Genomic DNA, 21,423 nt, shown 5'->3' on the forward strand with positions numbered 1-21,423 from the left:
CATGGGCAGTGCAGTGTTAGCCATGGACAGTGCAGTGTTATCCATGGACAGTACAGTGTTATCCATGGACAGTACAGTGTTATCCATGGACTGTGAGGTCTTCCGAAACAACCCTTTTCTTGCTGCCAAACCTCCAAAAAGCTAATCCTCCCATCCATCACTGTGTTGTCATTCTCTTCCATTACCAAGTGCAGTGTGTAGTGCTGGGACTGCATTACTCCAGTCATAATATTTTAGGGACCTTAAAGAGCATCTGCCACCTGAGACGAGAGGGATAATGAGGCTGACATATTTACTTTCCTTCAATCAGAGCACATTGCCTGATAGTCCTGCTGATCCTCTGCTTTTGACACTTTTAGACTGTATTATTATTATTATTATTATTATTTTATAAAGCACCAACATATTCCGTGGTCCGGTACAAAGTAGGAAAATAAACAGGAGGTGCATAATGATACAGACAATGGACACTGGTACAACATACAGAACTGGTGACAAATATAACATGATGAATAAAATGTATAACAGAGAGCAAGCCATGAAATGAATAATAAATTCTAAGACACAAAAAGGCGAGAGAGCACTGCCCTTGCAAGTTTACAGCCTAAAGGAATGGGGGGAAACCATAGATGGAGAGGTATGCAGTGTACATACAGGCAGTGCGTGTTTGAGTTATTCAATAAGGAGTAAAAGTGGACAAGAGTCTGAAGGGGGAATGGCCTAAGTTTTGTAATCGTAATTTGCTGATTACGATCTTCACTAAATAACTCCAGCCAATTAGAACCTCTAGCTGCTGGCCAGTTCATAAGCTGACAGTTATTTGGTCATGTGAGGGCTGATAGGATTCAATGATTCTGGAAGACAAAATGTACAGAGAAGACGCTGGGAGCCCAATGTGGCATAGTAAGCAGGTAGGTGTGGAAAGAATTTTATAATTAAATCTGTTGATCTTTATGTATACCCTGTATATCATGTATATCCTGTGTAACCTATGTGACTATACAGACCACATGCACAAGATTAGATTATTGTGTTAGAATGACACTTTAAGTTAACCGAGGAGTTATCACGATATCACTGAATATATATTCTGCACATGTTTTGAACCATTTACTGTGTACAGTTTTTTCCATATTCCTTCACAGTAAGCCAGAACAACCTTCAACCCCCCTTCAGTGTCATTCTGTACCAAGCACAGAGCCAGCAGGTTGAGAGGACCAGTTTTAACCAGTTCTCTGAAAGTATGGGTGATTCTGAAGGACATGAGACAAGAAACTGATGTCAGAAGATTTCTCTTTCATGTTCACTTTCATTTATTCATGAGGGACACAGAGGAAGAACAACCCCACCTAAAAGGAGGAACTGGACATGCTGATTGGACTTTTAACAGAAAGAACTGCCCAAAGGGAGGAATATTTTATTATATTCATTAGGTTTAAAAGCCTCTGCGCACAGGAAGAGCTTGCTTTTTCTTTGCTTAGCAGGATTTGTGTAGCTACAATCCATACTCATGCTGACTGAGAAAACGCCCTTGTACAAGAAATAAAGACTTCTATGATTTTGGCAAATGAATGAAGAGTGTCTCATAAGTGAGTTTATTTACTTTTAACATCTGGTTCATCGAACCGGAAAACCTATAGTCACAGAAACGTGAGTCCGAGGAGCGCGTTTGCGACTGGCGAATCTGATAACAAGCTGGTGAAAGCCCACCGGGACGACGTTTCCTTCAAAAGCAGGTGGCCAAACGCAACTGGAGCTCACGTCTTTGTGACGTACGGTTTATTTCGAACCGTGAGACTTCTTCAGCCAAGGTCGGTGAAATCGCCTGTTTAGGATTCTAAAACAAAGTTCTCGGGTGTCCTGAAAGCTTCTTAATTGTAAGTACTACCTTTTATTTCTGTAACTTCTCGTACGCAGGGCTGCGTTTAAAGTATAAGTATTGATGTGTTGTCATATTGTTTTGCATGACACAATCTGTGGTCAGTTTCCTAAGCTACCGTGTGCCTCAGCGGAATTGTAAGTCTTTGTGACAGAATACAGCCGCATAACAGGCAGTAATATCGGGAGTGGATCTACTACCACCGATTGTGTCAGTGCCTTAGTCGGAGGTGCCTCTCCTTAGAAGTTCAACGCACGGAAGTTGTGTCAGGTACCCCGTGCCCAAGTAAGAGGGCGGACAGGGGCTCCAGGTGACTACCAATCCTTCCATTAACAGGTGCGTGGACGGGGAGGTAAAGAGTGTGTCAAGGTACAAGCAAAATTATGGCCACTAATGATGAAGGTGTGTTTTTTAGGGTATCTGTATTCTGACAGCTGTAAAGAAACTTGTTTCTCAAATTAAAGGAGATTCTCAGGGTAATGTGATTTTAGAAAAGTAACATTGTTTAACAGAAGCTCAAAGATGGCTACTAGAGGCATATATGAGGAGGGGCCAAGTACGGAGAACAAAGACTTGGAGGAGGTACCATCTACTGTATACCAAGTTCCCCGGGACCTTCCCCAAAACCAAACTCAGCCCCTCCCACAAAAGGTGAATGGGACCTCCCAGACATATGAGGCGGAATATAGTATTAATGCATCAGATATAGATGAGCTATTGGATACAGTGATGAAGGTTTTTAGTAAATATAGAGGTATAGCTCCCCCTGCTGTTGAAACGACAGATTCCCCTTATGAACGGTGTAGGATTGCTATACGTGAGGTTTTGACTGAAGGATTGTGCAAGTGTGTCACACAATATATTGTGGATCATAGAGTCTGCAGACCGAGTGATTTTCTAGAAAGCACCCGGCACCCTGTATGTGTGAAAGGGAAGAAAGTTGCTACATATGTTTCTGATGGCAACAAGGAAAGTAATTGTTATGAGAATGGTGGTAACAGCCACACACGCCCACAAAAGCGCAGATTTAAGGACTATGAAGGTCGCAAACAACGCAGAGAATGTTTTGAATGTGGGTTGAAAGATCACCAGGCCCGGAATTGCCCCCAGAGGGCCAGAGGGGCCACAGTGACAGAGTGTAGTTTAGGGTACTAATTTGTGCCCTAAGTTGAAGGTAAATGTGTAAGTGTATTACTGAAAAGCGAATGTCAAGATGGAATGTTACGTTGTGGTGTGTAAGATGTGAAGCTGGGAATTCTGAGCTCTGAAATCTAAATCACCAGAGCTCCCTAGGGAGTGTGCAGCAGAGGGGGAGAAGGGGGGCCTATAGGAGAAATCCACAAGTTATGAGCTGCTGTTTGTCTGTTTGTTGTTTGTGTAGTTTGTACAGTATATAAATGTCTGTACAAGTATTATACTCTGTCTGTTTGATGTTTGTCTGAAGATTGAAAATTTAAAAGTGATTCTTACTGTTTGTCTGTAAATGTCGGTTATTTGAAATGTGTTTGTACTGTTGAATTCTGTGAAATTTGAGTGGAGTTTCTGTCTGGAATCTGTGAGAAGGTATGAGTTACACCCACATTTCTGAGGAGGGGGCAAGAGGCTTTATGGACTATTAGTCCCAGCCTAGATGTGTGTATGTGTATTGGAGCAGAACGGAGTGATTTGAGAAAATGCATGCAGCAAGATGAAAGGTTTGTTTGCAAGAAATTAATGTATATATTTTGTGAAACCCAAAGTGCGGGATAAATAAAAAAAAAGAGAGAGAGAAACCCCGCAAATATTATTTTCAATTATAAGAGTAAAAAAAAAAAAAAAAAAAAAAAAAAAAAAAAAAAAAAAAAAAAAAAAAAAAATGATGATGATTTTTGTTTTTTGTTTCTGGGAACAATTGATTGCTGTATTGCTGTAGTATGTGGGTCATTGTCATCGACTGATTGACTGTTTTGATTGACATCTGATTAAATTTTTATAAATTGTGGGTATGTTAGAAGAAGTTCAGTAAAATGACTTTGATAGAGATATTTTGACCACAATGCCTTGTCAAATGGCGGACTGCAGAGAGGGATGCATGATTGTAGTTCTCTGCCAAGAGCCCAACCCCACCCCCACCAGCCCCACCCCCCCCCCCCCCCTGCCCCCACCCGCACCCCCACCAGCCCAATCCCACCAGCTCCATCCATCCATTCCCCCACCACCCCCCCCCCCCCCCCCGCCTATGCTGCACAGCCAGTTTGCTTGGGCATTTACGTCTTCATTGTCCAAAAAGGCTGCACCACCCTAGCCCCTGTACTTTTGTTTTCTGTGTTGTTTATTGACCAGAGGATGTTTTTCCCGTCCGCATCTGCGCGCAGTGACTTGTCCGCAAGGCAATTAACAAATCTTTGTGGATCAGTTCTATGTGCATAGGAGGGAATACACCAATGATTGTCCTGGTCTTACAGTAGTGAGCTGAAGAACATCGTGGAATAGATAAGCTTCTTTCTGCGTCTCTGCTCAAGCTGTGTGTTTATTACTTACCCTGTTATATGGGATTCCGTCCCCCACTGTTTTCACTACCAGCCTGTATGCTTTCCCATCATGCATATGTTTGCGGCTTAGTGGTGTCCACAGGGTTAGGTGCCAGCAACTGACGAGCCCACCTGTCCTACGTACCATGGATGTTATGTGGGTTCCCGCAGCACTGGCCATCCACTTGTGTGCAACTTCCCCGTCCCCTCATCTCCCGTGGCAAAGAAATGGCAGTTCTAACGTCTACAACTACAGCTCCCTCTGCAGCTTTGCTGTCTCAGGCTTCAGGTCACCCTTTTAGGTCGTTTTGTACACTGCTGACCTACTAACCTTCCTTTGACTGATTTTGTCCAATTTATTTGTGGTGATGACACATGAGTCTTACATGTGTCAACAGGAGGGATAGTGGCTAAATTAGAATAAAACCACATGGGAACATTTAAGCCATTGCAAGAGGGCGCACATGGGCCCTCCGGATCCAGATTAATTAAAAGATCCAGAGCCACAGCTTGCTACAAACACTCACATGAAGCTTCGGTGGCTTTTGAAACAAAAGAAATGTTGTTTGAATCTTGCTCAAGAAGAACGCTTAGCGGTCATTTCCTTTTAAAACAGTAGCCAGATACAATCTGTTCTTGATAGTTAGCACCACGGGGTAAAGAGGGGCGGAAATTTGAGATCCTGAGGCGACGGGAACATTTGCTTGAACCTCAGTGCGACCACGATCTCAAAGGCTGTGGGAAGATATTAGAGGATTCTTCCTAAGGCACAGGTGTAGTTCTTTATCTTGAACCATGGTGAAAAGGAGATAAAAAAGGGGGAACAGATACCTAAAAAGGCTACATAGGGGAAGTTGGGTTAGAGCCATAGCATGTTTAAAGAAGAAGAAGAAGAAGAGTCCTGGAATGACAATGACTGAACGACCTCCATTGAATAGCAATGACAGGATAGACAAAGAGACTACTGACCCATCCCCACCGGACAGTATTAACAAGATGAACGTGACTAGTGATAAAGTTTTAGTGACCGGTGGAATTTTTAATTTTTGGATTACTTTGGCAATTTTTACTGCAAACCGAGTGAATGTACCGAGTGAATGTGTCTGACTGTATTGTGTGTGCAGCGGCTAGACCGCAGATTGCTCTGGTATCAGTAGTGGCGAGTGGGTCTGAATTAGAATGTATTAAACAAAGTATGATAAGTGTGAATCAACCACGGAACTGTACCACAGAGAGAGTCCATATGAAGGTACCAGGCACGCCGCAGCGTGCATTTGCTACAGCCAGCAATCTTACGTGCTATAATAGATCTGCCCCCCAGTAACCATTCAATGATCAAGTATTGTGGAGAAATAGTGGATATAACCAATGATAAAGGGTTAAGCCTAGGAGCAAAATGGCAGTTAGAAGATACTTGGTGGACTTGTGAACCCAACAAAGCAGAATCATCATTGCCACCAGAATGGAAAGGGTTGTGTGCCCCTGTCTGGATGATAGAACATGTCACTATATTGCCCTATGAGTCCTTTAAAATTTTGGTGGATAAAAAGGTACACCGGAGTAAAAGGGAGGCACCAAAAGGGAGTTTGGACCCATATGTATATATTGATGCAATAGGGGTCCCCAGAGGGGTGCCAGACGAGTTCAAGGCTAGGAACCAAATTGCTGCAGGGTTTGAGTCCATTTTCCTATGGCCAACAGTTAACAAAAATGTAGATTGGATTAATTACATTTATTACAATCAGCAAAGATTTGTTAATTATACTAGAGATGCTATCGAAGGTTTGGCAGAACAACTGAAAGCAACATCATTAACAGCACTGCAGAATAGAATTGCATTAGATATGCTGTTGGCAGAGAAGGGGGGTGTATGTGAATTTTTTGGGGAACAATGTTGTACCTATATTCCAGATAATACATCCCCTGATGGAAAAGTGACAGTGGCTCTTCAGCAGTTAAAAGACCTATCCGAAGAGCTGAAACGAAACTCAGGTGTTTCAAACCCAATAACAGACTGGTTACAGAACTGGTTTGGAAGCTGGACTTCATTTTTTCAGAGTTTTGGTATCGCATTCCTAACTGTTCTTATGGTTCTGTTCCTACTAGCCTGCTGTATTTTTCCAATGCTGAGGACATTTTTTGCAAGGTTGATAGATAAGCATATGAGTACTACTATGTATGCAGCCTTAGCACAGCATGATGAAGAAGCATACGGTGATTTGGGAGGAGATTATGATGGTATGCTGGAGGGAGATGGCCAGGCCAACGTGTGAGGCAGTAATTCCAGCTCACGGCCAGAGCCTGATTTTTGTTTTTGATCATTTCACTTCTATGCCCTGACTTGCTGTAGTGCATACCCATTTGCAGCAAAGGGGAGTAGAAGGCTGTGTTTGCTTGAATCTCTAACCCCTGTAGTGGAGACACATTTGCAGATACCTGAGGTTTAAGTAAACATAAGCACAGAAATGTGAATGTAAATATTCCTTTTATACACATATGTAATCAAGCCACAACCCACAGTATTAATTATAAACAGGAGGGAAATGTGGAAAGAATTTTATAATTAAATCTGTTGATCTTTATGTATACCCTGTATATCATGTATATCCTGTGTAACCTATGTGACTATACAGACCACATGCACAAGATTAGATTATTGTGTTAGAATGACACTTTAAGTTAACCGAGGAGTTATCACGATATCACTGAATATATATTCTGCACATGTTTTGAACCATTTACTGTGTACAGTTTTTTCCATATTCCTTCACAGTAAGCCAGAACAACCTTCAACCCCCCTTCAGTGTCATTCTGTACCAAGCACAGAGCCAGCAGGTTGAGAGGACCAGTTTTAACCAGTTCTCTGAAAGTATGGGTGATTCTGAAGGACATGAGACAAGAAACTGATGTCAGAAGATTTCTCTTTCATGTTCACTTTCATTTATTCATGAGGGACACAGAGGAAGAACAACCCCACCTAAAAGGAGGAACTGGACATGCTGATTGGACTTTTAACAGAAAGAACTGCCCAAAGGGAGGAATATTTTATTATATTCATTAGGTTTAAAAGCCTCTGCGCACAGGAAGAGCTTGCTTTTTCTTTGCTTAGCAGGATTTGTGTAGCTACAATCCATACTCATGCTGACTGAGAAAACGCCCTTGTACAAGAAATAAAGACTTCTATGATTTTGGCAAATGAATGAAGAGTGTCTCATAAGTGAGTTTATTTACTTTTAACATCGGACGAGTAACAATATAATACGCAGAGGGGGAACTCACAGACCCAGGCTGCTGATCGAGCAACCACCGCTGAAGGTGTGTGGGGAATAACCCGTCTCCGCTCAGGTCAGGACCTCTGCATGATCGCACTTAAAAAAAAAAAACATTAAAGGGACACTGTAGAGGGGTCGGGGGAAAATGAGCTGAACTTACCCGGGGCTTCTAATGGTCCCCCGCAGACATCCTGTGCCCGCGCAGCCACTCCCCAATGCTCCGCCCCCCCCCCCCGCAGACATGCTGTGCCCGCGCAGCCACTCACCGATGCTCCGACCCCCCCCGCAAACATTCTGTGCCCGTGCAGCCACTCACCGATGCTCCGCCCCCCACAGACATCCTGTGCCCGCGCAGCCACTCACCGATGCTCCGCCCCCCGCAGACATCCTGTGCTCGTGCAGCCACTTACCGATGCTCCGACCCCCGCAGACATCCTGTGCCCGTGCAGCCACTCACCGATGCTCCGCCCCCCGCAGACATCTTGTGCCCGCGCAGCCACTCACCGATGCTCCGAGACCCCCCCCGCAAACATCCTGTGCCCGTGCAGCCACTCACCGATGCTCCGCCCCACGCAGACATCCTGTGCCCGTGCAGCCACTCACCGATGCTCTGGCCCCGCCTCCGGTTCACTTCTGGAATTTCAGACTTTAAAGTCTGAAAACCACTGCGCCTGCGTTGCCGTTTCCTCGCTCCCGTTGATGTCACCAGGAGTGTACTGTGCAGGCCCAGTATGGTCTGTGCCTGCACAGTACGCTTCTGGTGACGTCATCGGGAGCGAGGACACAGCCGTGCAGGTGCAGTAGATTTCCGACTGTAAAGTCTCAAATTCCAGAAGTAAACCAGAGGCGGGGCCCAGAGCATCGGTGAGTGGCTGCGCGGGCACAGGATGTCTGCGGGGGACCATTAGAAGCCCTGGGTAAGTTCAACTCATTTTCCCCTACAGTATTCCTTTAAGTGAAAATATAAAAGGGGTATACAACACAGATGGAAAGAGGCTTCCAATAAAATAATGAAAAGCTAAGTTAAATTGGAAGGTCAATGCAGTTCCTTGACTGGATGTCTATAATAGTGATGAGCGCCTCATTAGTTGGTAGGGATTGTTAAAAATGTTGATTTCCAATTCCTTGTAAATCCCGATTTCCGCCAATAGTGATTACCGTTTCCGCGGATTTCCGATTTTCGTTTTTCGATTTCCAAGGAGTCAATTTTTTGCATTTTCTGATTGTCCAAATACTTCAGAGTTGACTCTGCATCCTCTGATTGCTCCAATACTTCCGAGTTCTGTAATTAGGCTCAAATTACCGAGTTGTGGTAATGCGGCAACTCCACAGAAATCCATTTTCCGTGTACCGATCGGAAATGCTGATATCTGATCGGAATTGTGGAAGTTTCATTTCCGCAGAATTCCTTGGAGGGTAAGCCAACACTTTTACCTGTGTTTCATTATTTTATCACATCTTGGGTGCTTCTTTCCATCCAAGTTAGTTGATCAGCAGCTACTGGTCTGTTTGGGTCAGTTTTTCACCCGTGGAAATCACCACATTAGTCGAAATGATGGCTCGTCTCTGTTTGATGACGTCACCAATCCAACCTCAGACCACCTACAGAGGCAACCTTGTGTAAAAACATTGCATGGCACCAGACTCCCTTTTAAAGTGTAACTGTTGGGCATAAAATAAAAAATCAATTCTTTATTTTTGTCTGGTAAACAAGTAATAAAGATGCTAACCAGGCAATCCAAAAGTTAAAAACCACTATTACTTTTCTTGTTGATAAATGATCATTCCCCAGTTTCCCTGACTCTTATTTGGTAAATCGGTCACACAAAGGAAGTTGCAGGGCATGCTGCATATGTGTATGAGGGCCAAGGAAACAAAGTGGCCTCTGCTGAGAGAAGAACAATGTCCAGAGTTCACAAACAGGTATGATCAGTGCAGAGTCCAAAAACAGAAGACGAGTCTTCAACAAAGAATAGCAGCAGGCAAATCTCCACCACAATAAATATTGGGTTCACGGCACAGCTCTGCAATTATGGATACCCAGAAAAAGGAAAGAAGCTTACCAGCTGGTGACAACCCACATTATAAGGTTGTATCAACGCTTTGGTAGGACATCAGGAAGCAACAGTCTGTCCAGAATCCACCAATTCAGCAATGATTCCTCTCACGAATGGATATCAGTAAACATCATAAAAAACAAACAAACCGCAACATTATGGGGCCCATGCAATAGGATCCCCGAGAAAGTTGGGTCAGCAGTAAAGGACAGTATAAAGGTACCGCCTGTCTCCTTCCCAGCAGGGCATGCTGGGTTTTCTTTTTTTCTTCTTTACTTTCCCCTCAGACTTAACCAATGCAGCCTGATTGGCTGAAGCCTCTTTCCTCCCCGTTTTCCCCTCCCACACCTCTGTTCCTCTCTGATTGGCCATGGTGAGACAATGCACTTTCTACAGAAGAGCTGGGTGGGAGCGGGCAATGATACACGGAGAAAGTAAGGGAGGAACTGATGTCAGGATTGGCTTCAAGATAGACACAGTCAAAATGGATAATCCTAAGAAGAATTTTCTCTACTTTTTTTTTTTTTACCATAGAAAAATCACTAAAATCACTAATTTTTTTCTTAGATAGTATGGCTGACAGCTCCTCTTTAAGGCGGTTGATGAACTCTTTGTAAATACGACTTATACATAACTTTTCTCTAAACAGAGGAAGAGCTTTAGAATACATCTATAATCTTCATATTGAAGTTCGTCTGTAAAGTTTGAGTTAGATTCTCCTCCCAGGTTTAATTGTCTCAGGAACACAATAAAACCCCTGAGAAAGGGTTCACCATCCATTCACTCAGGGTCTCTGGCAGGTTATGATTCAATAATCTAGAAAAAGAGGTATATAACTGCGCAGTGATCTCATAATCGGAATAAACACTTCTCCGGACGGGTTAAAATTGCCTCCAGCAGCAGAAAAACCCATTACGGGTCCCCACTTCCATAAACATCTCAGCTGCTTAAAAATTGAAGAGCTGGAAATGTGGGTAAGGAGACAGAGGAGCTCTGATTGATAGATGGACAGTGTGTCAGTGCATATACTATGTGTGATTAGAGGGGAGATTGCTGCTTACTGAGATAAACTGTCTTCTGCCATAACTTCTGTATTTACTTATCAACAAAGCCTTACTCAGCATAAGGACAAACAAAGCACCGCAACATAAGGGAGGGATGGGGAATAGGACAAGGAGGCCAAATGCAGAGATCATCGGCACCGAGAGACTTCCACGGCCGCCCAAAACTTTTTAAAAAATAGCCCCCGATGTTATTTTTTTGACTATTCATTTGAAAACTTGGTTTATTAGGAGCGGTCAGATGTTCAGAAGAGTGTTATTAAAGAACTTTAGCGAAATGGGGAAGAAAAAAAAAAATCAATACATTGGAAAGTGGCAAGTTAAAAAATAGAAGAGAGATCAAGAAATGACTGATACTCATCACGTAATTTGTTCATATTGTTTGATCCACAATGACCCTGAAAGCCATTATCTTTACTAATGGAAAAAATAGATTCAGCGCTCACAATAAGAGTAAGCTCAGAGGATGAGATACACCTCTCTGGGCCTAAATTGTCCAGTTCACCAGGTTACACCTAAATGACAAGTCCAGAATAGATCTTATAGGGGTGCTGCAAGATATGCCAGGTTGCTCTGGTAATAGTCTATGCAGGAAATGATCATGCGCTCCCCCTTATCCACAATAATCACACTCGGTAAGGTACAAAAGTGCAGGTCCCCTTGCGGGTACAGACTCACCAGATCCTAAGGTCTTAAATGACCAAGCCTCACTCAGTAGCCCCTGATGAGCTGTTACCAGCGAAACGCGTAGGGCGTGGCTTGAGTGACGTCAACGCGTACATGCGTAACGTGTGTGACGCGTACGCCAGCGAGTGCAGCCGAGTGGCGTCACTGTTGTGATCCCCGGCGCCGCGTTTTTAATACAGTAGCAGCGGCGTGGAGGGTTATTATAGACGGCGGGAGGCGGCCACCCGGGAGCTAAGTCCTCTTCTTAGCCCATGTTGTAACCCATCCCTCCACCATACGGACTTTTGCTACAAAGTTGTTTTTACATTTTTTTATACAAATAAACCAGCAAGCTCATGGTGACCCAGAACTCATTGGAGTGTGTAAGGGACTACAATGGTCCTAAAAGCCCCCTTACTAAGATGTTAAGAAAAACAAAAATTTGCTTTTCTGGGTCACCATGAGCTTGCTGGTTAGTCTGTACCTCTCGGTTTACAAGCCCTACTCCATAGAGCCAAATTAATCCATGCCATGCACTGATGAGGATCAAACAATCCGAAACAGTCTGTATGCATGTTGGATTATTATGGCTCTGTACATATTAACAAGCTGACACATCATTGCATTCCAGCGGTTCTGGAGGTGTGTTTAGCGTCTAAGGGTACAATGGTTAATTTGCATATATTCAGCAGTGGTGCCTGGGAGACAGCTCAAGCTCACTCCAACCTGAATTATCGCAAATTCTTTCCGTTTTAGGAAAGCAAATTTTTGTTTTTTTTATACAAATAAAAAGAGGTAATGCTTGTTTTTATTTCCACATTCCAAACGACTGGGAAGGAGAGTGCAGCAGAGCCAGCAGACGTTGGAGGACATCTGACAGCCAGAGAGGCGACGGGGGGGGATAGGGGGGGGGGGGGCAAAACCCCGGAAGTGAGGCTTGGTCATTTAAGACCTTAGGATCTGGTGAGTCTGTACCCGCAAGGGGACCTGCACTTTTGTACCTTACCGAGTGTGATTATTGTGGATAAGAGGGAGCGCATGATCATTTCCTGCATTATCTTTACTACTGGCAGTGGCAGACATGAAAAAAAACAGGCAGCATCAACTGCCACTATCTATAACCACACCCCCGAACAATGCGATAGGCTAAAAGTGTTTTGATTTTTTTTATAGATATACCATACATTTGCACAGAGGGTGACACTGGTTGATTGGCAGTTGGAAAACGTCGTCATTTTCCACAATGCAACAAGGCTCACAGACAGGAAACTGACAGGACCTAGGTCATGACATCACACTATGGGAGGGGTTTCACCACGATATCAGCCATACAGACCCCCTGGTAATCTATTGGAGAAAAGGAAAAGATTTCTCGTGAGAAAGGGGGTATCAGCTACTGATTGGGATGAAGTTCAATCCTGAGTCACAGTCCCTCTTTAAACTTAAAATGAACCAGAGATGAAGCTTATCCAAGAAGGGGGATCCTCTGGGTCTAGAGGCCTCCCATCCCGCCCTCCTGACCCTCCTCACTGAGCACAGACCCCAGAAGATTACAGAAAAGGTTACCAATGTTGGTAATCACATTGGGGCCGCAGTCATCTTCAGGCATCAATGCAGCTGTACTGTGCTTGCGCCATAAGCCGGAGCTGTTCATGCATAAGTGGTTCCGTGATACTGTGCAGGCGCAGCTATGGTCACGTGGGTGCAGTACAGCCACACTCGTGCGAGAAAAGGAATGCTGCCCCAAAGGTAAGAAGGGTCTTGAGCAGCGGCGGAGGACCGGAGGACAGTCAAGGAAGCCTCTGGAGGACGGGGCTCGGGGTAAGATGTAATTACGCCGTTTTTATAGTAACTTGGGCTCCGTCTTTTGACGGCACCCAAATGACTGTCTGAGCACCGCTATAGCCGCAATTCACTACAGATGCTCGTTCTGGCTTGAAAATTGGAAATCTGCGGGAATCCATTTTACTGCAACTTAGTATTTCTAGACCAATCACAGAACTTGGAAGTTCTGGACCAGTCAACAGAGAATCCAGAATTTTTCCGCCAAAATTGGATTACCCTGGTAATTTTAGATCAGTCACAAGTTTTTTGTTATTATTATTATTTTTTTGCATTCTCTCAAAAATACTTTTCGGAAATCAGAAAATTGGAAAAATGGAAAGTTGATAATGGGAAAAGGCGAAAATCGGAATTTCTGTGGAATCCGAAATGGGCATTTCTGACCATACCTGTAATTCCCATTACGGCCTATGGCGGCGCACAATGTGCCCAAATATGCTGTTTTTCCCTGTCTCTGACCATAATATCCCATCCTGCCATATCCAAGGCCGGATTTAGGGCAAGGCCCCCTAGGCCATGGCCTAGGGCACCACATGGGCAAGGGCACGAAAGCAGCAGGCTAAACTGGTGCAAGCTTGCTAATGCTGCAATGCAGGGAGATCAGGAGAGCACCTGACCGCGGTACTCTGCTGCTAGCAGCCTGTGCAGCAGCCACCTTGCTCTCTGTGCACATTTGCATTGTGGGCGGCGGCTATGGACTTGGGCAGCATTGGAGATGGAAAGGAAGAGGAAGCTTCTGCACTGGAGATAAGCGGAGAAATGAGTGACACTGATGGCTGTTGCGGTGTGAAGGCGAGCTGGCTACCTATACTGAAAGGGGGCTGGGAAAAGCAGGGAAGGGAGTAATCTGGCTACCTATACAGGAGGGAAAGGGGGGAGGGGTCATCTGGTTACCTATACTGGTGGGAGGGAAGTCATCTGGGTACCTATACTGGAGGGAAGGGGGAGGGGTCATCTGGCTTCTTATACTAGAGGGAAGGGGGGAGGTGTCATCTGGTTACCTATGCTGGTGGGAGGGAAAGTTATCTGGGTACTTATACTGGAGGGAAGGGGGGAGGGGTCATCTGGTTACCTATACTGGTGGGAGGGAAGTCATCTGGGTACCTATACTGGAGGGAAGGGGGAGGGGTCATCTGGCTTCTTATACTAGAGGGAAGGGGGTGGTGTCATCTGGTTACCTATACTGGTGGGAGGGAAAGTTATCTGGGTACTTATACTGGAGGGAAGGGGGGAGGGGTCATCTGGTTACCTATACTGGTGGGAGGGAAGTCATCTGGGTACCTATACTGGAGGGAAGGGGGAGGGGTCATCTGGCTTCTTATACTAGAGGGAAGGCGGGAGGGGTCATCTGGTTACCTATACTGGTGGGAGGGAAAGTTATCTGGGTACTTATACTGGAGGGAAGGGGGGAGGGGTCATCTGGCTTCTTATACTGGAGGGAAGGGGTCATCTCACTACCAATACTGAAGGCTGGTGACAGTGGCCTAGGGTGGTAAAGAGTACAAATCCAGCCCTGGCCATATCCCCAATTCCGAGGCTGAAGTACCAAGCTGACCCTTACTGTTAAAGCAGCTTACCCCAGATACAAAGTCCAGCCACCCCCAGAGACTGGGGGCTGAGAGAGGAAGAGAAGGGGAAGGAAGGGAAGTTCAGGAGATGGTCTAGGGCTTGATTCACAAAGCGGTGCTAACCTACTTAGCACGTCTAGAGTCTTTAGACGTGCTAACCAGGGTGCTAAGTAGGTTAGCACCGCTTTGTGAATCAAGCCCTAAGAGTGAGAAGGATTGGAAGGTAGAGGAAGTAGTTGAGAAGAGATGGATGGAAGAAACCATGGAAAGTAAGAAGACAGACAAAGGGGGACGAAGGAAGAAGAAAGAAGGAAGGGGGTTCAGCCTTCCTGTGCAGATTGAATTTCCCACCCTTTATTCACTATGGAATTAGCATAATTATGAGAGGTAACCCCAGGGCCAGATTTGTACTCTTTACCGCCCAAGGCCACTGTCACCAGCCGCCGCCCCCCTACGGTATAGGTAGCCAGATGACCCCTCCCCCCTTTCCCTCTAGTATAGGTAGCCAGATGACCTCTCCCAGTATAGGTACTTAGATGACCCTTCCCCCTTCCCTCCAGTATAGATAGCCAGATGACCCCTCCCTCCAGTATAGGTAGCCAGATGACTCCTCCCCCCTTTCCTTCAGTATAGGTATCCAGATGACCCTTCCCTCCAGTATAGGTAGCCAGATGACTCCTCCCCCCTTTCCCTCCAGTATAGGTAGCCAGATGACCCCTCCCACCTTCTCTCTATTATAGGTAGCCTGTTGACCCTCCAGTATAGGCACCCAGATGACGACCTTAATCCCTCCTTTTCCCACCCCCCTTTCAGTATAGGTAGCCAGCTCGCCTTCACACCGCAGCAGCCATCAGTGTCACTCATTTCTCTACTCTTCTCCAGTGCAGAAGCTTCCTCTTTCTTTCCATCTCCAATGCTGCCCAAATCCATAGCCACCGGCCACAATGCAAACATGCACAGGGAGGAGGTGGCTGCTGCACAGGCGGCTAGCAGTAGAGTACCGCGGTCTGGCGCTCACCTGATCTACCTGCATTGCAGCATTTGCAAACTTGCAAATGCTGCACCAGTTTAGCCTGCTGCTTTAGTGCCCTTGCTCCTGGGGTGCCCTAGGCCATGGCCTAGGAAGCCTTGGTCTAAATCCGGCCCTGGGTAACCAACCCCCCCCCCCCCTCCCAAACACACACACACACACAGTGCAGTGGAGTGTTAATACTGCCAGCCAGAGGTATGGAGGATTAAGCTGGATGCTGTACACTTGCAGAGTGCACAGAAGAGAGTAGTGCTGGTACTAATGTCACTTCCTACAAGGAGTATCACATAAGGACTGGTCAGGGTCACTAATCACCTTCTATGCACTCTGAATTTCTCTGCTGCAAAGAAATACCAAGAAATACCTGCATTACCTCCTCCCTATCCCTATGTACAACTCCTAGCATAGGCCTACAAATGCACAGAAATGATACACATACTCCTCCTGGAGGTGACAAGCATTTCACAACATAGTACTCTCTACTGTCATAGTACAGATGTCTATACATGTTACTGTAGTAGCATACTGACAGGAGATGGTTATGTGAATTTCCTAAAGTCTTAAAAGGTCTAGCGACCAACGTCCACAATGCATCACAGATCCAATCACAGCATCTTTATATGCTAGCAACTCTCCAATCAAACTACGGAGTATGATGCACAAAAGGAACCGGAGATAAAACTGGTAACTGTCATGGTGTTTGGTGGGTAAATGGAATCTTGTAGGTCGACAGAATGTAACATCTGTATTTATCATGCAGTCCAAAACAACCGATCGACCCATGTGGACTGGAATTCCTGAGGGAGGGGAGCCCCACGCTGGCAGGTTCAGCATTCCTGGCCAAAACCATCATACATAGGGAATAAGACCTTAGCCACACATGCCTGGTCCGGATGCACTCGCCCAGGACGGGGGGCCAGGGGGAACATATTCAACATGCTCTTGTTTAATACGTTTAGAGGGGTGCAGCACTGCAATGGTGGGGTGTAAGAGGAAGTCTGTGAACTATCCAGAGGGATCTTACTACTGAGATAGGAATCCAATGTCTCCCCTCTTTTCTCTTTCAGATAATCAGACCTCAGAGCAGCAAAACTGTAAACGGGGTTCTCTTGGTATTCTTTGCTCAGGACTGCCACCCAGTGTCTGTAAGTTGTATAAATAAAATATTCATACATGTTGTTGAATATTTTCTTGATATAACACTAGCATTAAACAAATTGAAAGAAAAAAATAAACAAACTTTAGTACAGACTTTAAAGTGAGTCTGAAGCAAAATAAAAACATAAAAACAAACTTATATAAATTGTATGTGTAGTACAGATAATTACTAGAACATTCGTGCCAAAGAAAACAGTCTCACATTTTTATTTTTATAGTTTTTTGTTTTTATAACATTCTATCATTCTGTCACAGTTGCAGTTTAGAAACCACAGTCTGTCTTTTAAACTATAAAACAAAGCTGAACTTTCCTGCAGTAAAACCTTATCTCAAGCTGTCTCTACAGAAAACATCTCTACAGAAAACAGGACTGTGTTCCCCCCAGTGGATTGAATAGCTCAGAGAAGCTCTTTTCCATAGATTACAACTTAAAGAGACTCTGTAACAAAATGTTCAGCCTTATTTCTTCTATCCTATAAGTTCCTATACCTGTTCTAATGTGGTCTGTCTTACTGCAGCCTTTCCTAGTTGCACAGTGGCTGTATTGTCTTCTGTTATCTAATCTAATCTTCTTTCCTTTGTCAGCTTTGTCAGCTCAGGCAAGTATGTGCTGCTCTGCTTGTGATAGGGAGAAGCTATACACACCCTCTCCACGCCCCTTCCAGGCTCTGTATGAGTCACAGACTGAGCTTCTCTCAGCCTGGTTAGCAGCCATGTCTTTTGTTTGTAAACACTGCCTAAAACTGGCAATTACAAGCCAGGATTGCAGCAGGGAGTGGCAGAAACAGCACAGAGGGGCCCAGGAGAACATAATGAATAGAATGGCATGCTTCTTATTGTAAGAATTTTAGAGTACAGATTCTCTTTAAGGTTTTTAACTCTTCCAGTACCGGAAAACAATATGAGACTTTTTTCTTTGCTACTAATGTTTTATTTCTTAGCTGTACTGCACATACAATTCATTACCTCATACATTTATTTTCACTTCAGGTATACTTTAATAAACAAGTTTGAAAAATACACATTTTTAATAAAAAAGTTCTTAAAGATTAATTAGTCTTGCCAGTCCTGTGTTAATCCACCCCCCAGATTATGTAGTGTAGAATTATTGCGTAGAATGAATGCAGTATGTGGGATTAAGCAGCGGTGTAATCTGCTCAGAAGCGGTTGCGGAGGATGCGGGCAGTATGCGGCTGGGCTGCGTGAATTATTTTAGCCCCGAGATGAGCCGCGAGAGAGAGAGAGAGAGAGCGCTGCGGTCCGGACTGCGTGATGTATAATGCGTGATGCAGAAGCACTCAGACCTTTCTGTCTTCATCTGGTCTTAAGCATCTTAAAGAGCCCGGAAAGTGCTGACTCGGAATATCCAACTTAAGATAGTTTAGAAGTCAATGGACATTGATTGCAGGACCCGTCTCATTAAAGTAGCCGAACACTTTCTCTGGAAATGTAAATAACCCTCAGGAAACTCCACTTCCCTCCCATCATTGCCTCTCTGCGGAGAACATTAAATCAGACAATAACTTAACTCCTTCCCCTCTGGACGGACGTGGGCCGCCTGGTGTCCTGCGCTCTGCTCATGAGGGGCACGCTGGGGGCCCAAGTGCAAATTTAATGTGAGAAAAAATATCAGCAAAATGTGAGAATTAAAGCCCAATTTCCAGATTCGCTTACTTCCTCTCTAGCAGAAAGACTGGCCCCTCAAAGACCTTCCCTGAAATGACTCTCTGGGCACAACACAGGAGCATAGCTCCCAACTGTCCCTCTTTTGGAGCCCTGTCCCGCTTTCCTCTTCATTTTGTCCCTCTTTCTGTGTATATATATATATATTTCTTTACTGAAAAATGTGTTTAATTGACTCTAAACTTTATTCCCATCTGTTAAATTGATATCTATCCCACAACTCAATTTAGGCGGCCACATATTGATAATTGACACCACTCAGTCAGAGGAGACTCTCTGGTACCCTAACTGTATATTGCAACCTTTGATCAAAAACCAGGGAATCATCATGTGCTTAAATTTGCTTTAATCGTTTACCTGAAAAATCTTGTACAAAAACAGTGGCTCGCAAACATTAAAACATCCTAAAACCAATTACAGACACTACAGCTGCTACTTCCTTATATCCCACTGTCACTGCGATGGTTAATACCACATCGATCACCCAGCCGCATCCTATGCAAATCGATCGGTCACCCAATCACAATTGGACATATGTGGGCCCTCCACCTGGCGCACACCACGAGGCCTCCACATTCAACCTGTACAGTGCACTGTTACTCTGGGACAGCCAGCTGGATAACTTGATCTTCTATCAATGTCCTTGATCTCACAGGGCAATATGGCAAAAAATGCAAAAATACAAATTTTTATATTTTCTTCTGGGGAGAACAGTTCATACTGTCAATCCTAGACAGCCCTCTCACATACCACATAAAGCACTCATGCTATATTCCTGCATTGATGCAATGCCCGATCTGTTGCATAATTTCCAATGCCTTAAAACAATTAAGCAGCTTATCACTCAACTCTTCCGCCCATCAGGGCTGCACATGTCACAGCTCAAACTTTGTGTGTGGGTTACTCACATCCTTCACGCAGTGCTGCGCTCTTCTGAGCGAGCTCCGCTCAGGGCTCCTATAGTTCTGGATGCCCGATGCTAACTACGCATCACCTCACAGCGCCTCCTGCTCGGGCTGCTTTCAATCTCCCTGCAAAGGTTCCTGGCGTGGCCCGGCGTCCCGGGATTTGGTGAGCGCTCACGTGTGCCAGTCAGGCCCCGCCCACTGATGCGTTTTGCCCCGCCCACGGGGCTTTCTCAAAGCGATAAAGCCCCGTGGGCGGGGCGAAACGCGTCATCATTTTCAAATGATAATATGAAGGAAAATTAACCAGGACAGAAAGGACCAGTGTGGTTTGAATTATAAAACAGCATATTATTCTTATGAAATCCTTATGGCACATGTGACTAGGGGTGTGCCGGGGCATGATCAGGGGTGTGGCAGGGGCGTGGCTTAAGTGTCCCTCTTTGTTATCTCAAAAAGTTGGAAGGTATGCAGGAGGGGGGGGGGGATGTCATAATCCTCTGAAGGGCACCACCCTGCTTTCAAATGTTGCCCCTGTCTCCTGAGTCAAACATCTGTCCTACAGTGAGCAATAAGAGGCAAATTGACCGGCAGGCTTGCCCCCTTACAACCCTACACCCCCCCCCCATGTCAAAGCCAAGTTGGGGGTACTGGGTACAATATGGGAGGGTTGACATCATCCTCCCCGCAGGCCTGCCCCCTTATGACCCTACTTACCCCCCTCCCCCATACCAAAGCCAGAGTAGCTTGCATGGCCATCCCATCTTCTCATGGGGAACAAGAGGCAGCATGGTCGGTCCTTCCACCTAGAGGGCGCTGTGGGAATCTGGTCTGCTGTGGTGACCCAGTGGTCCACCTTCGGGAGATTCCAGAGAATGGGCCATTAGTCATCACCTCAGTCTGGGCCATTGCCAGAAAGTTTGTAAGTATCCTAGTGCTCTTTATTTTAACCAAGGAAATGGCGAGACAAATAAATACAGTGCTTTAAAGCTGAACTCCTGAAAAGCATATTTTTGGGCGTACAGCCCACGTTTTCCCATTATTTAAGAAGGGCAATAAAATCAGATCCAGGAAATTATAGACATGTAAGCTTAACATCAGTTGTATGCAAACTATTTGAGGGGTTACTAAGAGATACTATACATGACTTCATAGTAGAAAATAATCTTATTTCTCAGCATCAACATGGGTTTACTAAAGACAGGTCCTGTTTGACTAACATGCTCAGCTTTTATGAGGTAGTGAATGCTAATATGGATATTGGGAATGCTGTAGATGTGAAATACTTGGACTTTGCAAAGGCCTTCGACACTGTTCCCCACAGAAGTCTGGTGCAAAAGTTGAGGATGCAAGGACTGGGGAAGAGTCTGTGTTCATGGATAGGGAACTGGCTAATGGACAGAAAACAAAGAGTTGTGGTCAATGGATCGTACTCAAAATGGGAGACTGTTAGCAGTGGGGTCCCACAGGGGTCTGTTCTGGGTCCAGTGCTCTTCAATTTATTTATTAATGACCTAGTAGATAAAGTAGTGAGCAATGTTGCTATTTTTGCAGATGATACAAAATTGTGCAGAATCATCAACTCTCAGGATGATAGTGTCATATTGCAACAGGATCTGGATAGGATGGCTATATGGGCACATAGATGGCAGATGAAATTCAATGTTGACAAATGTAAAGTCATGCATTTTGGTCATACCAATGGTCTAGCACCATACAAAATAAATGGGATACAGTTGGGGACATCAAACTTGGGACATTAAACTTCGACAACAAGTTAAATAATCACACT

The 21,423-nt window shown here is 44.9% G+C and overlaps 1 long non-coding RNA gene across 1 annotated transcript; it reads left to right on the forward strand.

Annotated features, from left to right (window-relative positions):
- Positions 1-1,884: 1,884 nt before the first annotated feature.
- LOC137519250 (uncharacterized) lies at positions 1,885-7,589 on the forward strand. Its single transcript, XR_011020992.1, has 2 exons — positions 1,885-3,573; positions 7,163-7,589. It is a non-coding gene; the product is annotated as an uncharacterized lncRNA (long non-coding RNA).
- Positions 7,590-21,423: the final 13,834 nt, after the last annotated feature.

The sequence above is a fragment of the Hyperolius riggenbachi genome, chromosome 5 (genome assembly GCF_040937935.1).
Source record: "Hyperolius riggenbachi isolate aHypRig1 chromosome 5, aHypRig1.pri, whole genome shotgun sequence".
Taxonomy (NCBI): Eukaryota; Metazoa; Chordata; class Amphibia; order Anura; family Hyperoliidae; genus Hyperolius; species Hyperolius riggenbachi.